The sequence below is a fragment of the Bubalus bubalis genome, chromosome 15 (assembly GCF_019923935.1).
Source record: "Bubalus bubalis isolate 160015118507 breed Murrah chromosome 15, NDDB_SH_1, whole genome shotgun sequence".
In the NCBI taxonomy this organism is placed as follows: domain Eukaryota; kingdom Metazoa; phylum Chordata; class Mammalia; order Artiodactyla; family Bovidae; genus Bubalus; species Bubalus bubalis.
Genome location: NC_059171.1, coordinates 76357436 through 76360871, shown reverse-complemented (window position 1 = coordinate 76360871; position 3436 = coordinate 76357436). Strand labels below are relative to the sequence as shown.

The 3436-nt window shown below is 39.0% G+C and overlaps 1 non-coding gene across 1 annotated transcript; it reads right to left on the bottom strand.

Annotated features, from left to right (window-relative positions):
* Positions 1-2661: 2661 nt before the first annotated feature.
* Positions 2662-2733, bottom strand: TRNAC-ACA. The gene has a single exon. It is a non-coding gene; the product is annotated as a tRNA-Cys (tRNA).
* Between the last annotated feature and the right edge of the window lie 703 nt (positions 2734-3436).

The following is a 3436-nucleotide window of genomic DNA, read 5'->3' as shown; positions in this document are numbered from 1 at the left end:
ATCAAACCCAGGTTTCTTGCATTGCAGGCAGATTCTTTACCAGCTGAGTCACAAGAGAAGCCCAAGAATACTGGAGTGGGTAGCCCAGCCCTTCTCCAGCAGATCTTCCTGACCCAGGAATTGAACTGGAGTTTCCTGCATTGCAGACGAATTCTTTACCAACTGAGCTATCAGGGAAGCCCTGAAAAGAATAAATTAACTCCCAATAAGATTGATATTAATGATGAGGAACAATAAGAAATGACATTTAATAAGAACACCAAGTCCCTAAGATGAAAAGCAATATGAAAACAACAAATTCAATTTTGATTAGGCTACAATTTCTGGTTTTTAGATTAAAAGTTTAAAGAAAATGATCTATAATAAGAGTTTTCAGAAATATGCAAAGAAAACAATGGCACTAGATTTTTAAAAAAAAAAAGCCTCAGAGACGATTCAGCTATGCATTTAGAAGGGATAATTCTGGAGGATGAGTAGAAGTCAAGAAAAATGTTTAAGTAGACATACTATTGGAGGAGGCAATGGCACCCCACTCCAGTACTCTTGCCTGGAAAATCTCATGGACAGAGGAGCCCAGTGGGCTGCAGTCCATGGGGTCGCTGGGAGTCGGACACGACTGAGTGACCTCACTTTCACTTTTCACTTTCATGCATTGGAGAAAGAAATGGCAACCGACTCCAGTGTTCTTGCCTGGAGAATCCCAGGGATGGGAGACCCTGGTGGGCTGCCATCTATGGGGTCTCACAGAGTCAGACACTACTGAAGTGACTTAGCAGCAGCAGCAGCAGCAGACATACTATAGTAGAACAAACTGATGGGCTATTGACCTTATCAGAGAGTACTGAACTTATCAAATAGCATAAATTAGGAATTAAGAAAACAGATTTACTGCTGAGGCCATTGCACTTCACCAGAAAATAGATTTTCTCATATTTAGGTATATTGTCGTGAGACAACTCAATTTCTCTTGGGAAAATAGTTGAAGAAAATACAAAGGAGAAATTTTCTTTTTCTATATACTGGATAAGTCAATGGAAAATGATCAAGTTTCCAAGCAATAATGAGATCATGACTTGGCTATGAATCATAATTATGTAAAGTTATAACTGGGATTTAAGCCCACTGGTGAGAGTTAAAGAAGAATTATAATCTATAGTCTACTCTATGACTTTTTTTAATCTATTTTATTCTTTTTTTGCTTTTAGTTAACTTTATTTATAATAGCCCAAATGCAAAATAGCTCAGATGTCCATCACCAGGAGAATGGCAATCAACTGTGATAGATATGTATATTAGAATATTATTAAAATCTTTTAGCCACCAGGCTGAGCTGAAATAAAATGTGGGTTTATTTACTCTACTTCTTATCTCTCAACAGTCCCACAAGATGATCTTTTCAAATCTCATCTAAATCTCTAAATACTTTTTAGTAAAGACAACCCTATGACCAAGACAAGGGAGCTCCAAGACTCTCTCTTTTAAAACTCCTCTTTTCCTTCTCTCAAGGGCAAGTCTACACCATTTTATGCACTATACCCTCTAAGAATCTGCCACCTTCTATTAATGTCTGTTTCATGACATTTGGATCCAACCATTGCCAGAGCTGATGGCAGAACCAGCTCTGCTCCCAGCAGTAGAGGATCTGAGTATCCAAGGGCCCTGGTATTCCTGGGCCCTGGCTTCACCTAAAAACCTTTTTCCTTTTCTTCTTCTTCTTTTTTTTGTGTGTGCATTATAAATGGTATTTTTTTTAATTTCACACACAGTGCTAGTCATTAGCAATATGTGAGAATAGAATCTACGTTTGTTATAATAATCTTGAATCCTATAATCTTTCTATATGTTCTTATTAGTTCCAGGACTTTTATTGTTGTCGTTAATGACTGGGATTTTCTACATAGACAATCATATTATCTGGGAAAAAACACAGCTTTCTTTCATTCTTCTCAACATGTATACCTTTTATTTCCTTCTACTGTCTGATTTCCCTAGCTGGGCCTTCCTTTGTGATATTAAATGGGAGTGGTGAGAAGGGACATCCTTGACTTGATCCCAGTTTGAAGGGAAGAGCATCTAGTTGCTCACTATTGACAATGCTGTTACATTGGTTCATCCAACTGGACCCGTACCCAGAGGGCAAGGAGAGACCAACAAAAGAGGTGGCCACTACAGATTGGTAGGTGGCAGGTTTAAAAATAAGAGAACTTACTTTCTAGGCTTGTCTTGGGTGACTATAAGCTGAGTAAATCTCTGTGCCTGCCCCCAAGAATCTTCAGTTTATATAGAGGCCTTAACAGGGTTCAGTCTCACACACCATCCCAATTGTCTCAAAAACACATTGCTCTCTCAAGACTGTGTCCTTAAAAGTGGTTCCCATGGTGGGCAGAGTGTACTTTCCCTGCACGGGGGAGAGGGTAAGGAGCCTCAAGTTGCCAGGGTCCAGGTCTTGATCAACCAATGGTCACATCCTCTCAATGACCTCTTCTAATAGTTAGCTTTTTTTTTTTTTTTTTAATGTATGTGACTGAATGTGAGTGAAGTCGCTCAGTCCTGTCTGACTTTTTGCGACCCCATGGACTGTAGCCTATCAGGCTCCTCGGTCCATGGAATTCTCCAGGCAAGAATATTGAAGTGGGTTGCCATTTCCTTCTCCAGGGGATCTTCCCTACCCAGGGATCGAACCCGGGTCTCCTGCATTGTAGGCAGATGCTTTACCATCTGAGCTACCAGGGAAGCCCTGTTTCCTATCAAATTGAGGAAATGTCTATTGCTAGCTTGCTGAGAGTTTTTATTATGACTAGCAATTAAATTATGTCAAATGCTCTTTCTGAATTTTTTGTGTGATCATTAGATTTTTTTTTGTTGATGTGATGGATTACATTAATTAGTTTCTAAATATTGAACTATTCTTGCCTACCTAGAACAAATCCCAGGTGGTCTTAGTACATAATTCTTTTTGTACAGTGTTGAATTCAATTTGCTATTATTTTTTGAGGTTTTTAATCTATTTCATGAGTGATATCAGTCTGTAACTTTCATTTCTTATATTGTCTTTACTTCTAATAGTACAGCAATCTTGGCTTCATAGAATAAGTTGGGAAGTGTTCCTAATTCTTCTGTTTTCTGGAAGAGGTTATGGAAAATTGGCATCATTTCTTCTTCAAACTCTTCCCAAAATGAAATTTGCAAAAGTTCATAGTGTTCTTAACTCTGATGACACAGGAAGAGGACTAACAGTCTGTCTCTAACAGCCTGAAGCCAAGTGCCCAATCATTTTGCCCTGGGGCTGCTGGGAAGATAAGCTGGACGAAAGCAGCACTCCAACTGGGAGCCATTGGGCGAGTCTGTGTTTTCAGTCCTTGTGTCTGATATTTCCAACCTTGGAAGAAAATGATATCTGCTTTATTTCTTTCTTCCAAAACATGAGAACATTCAT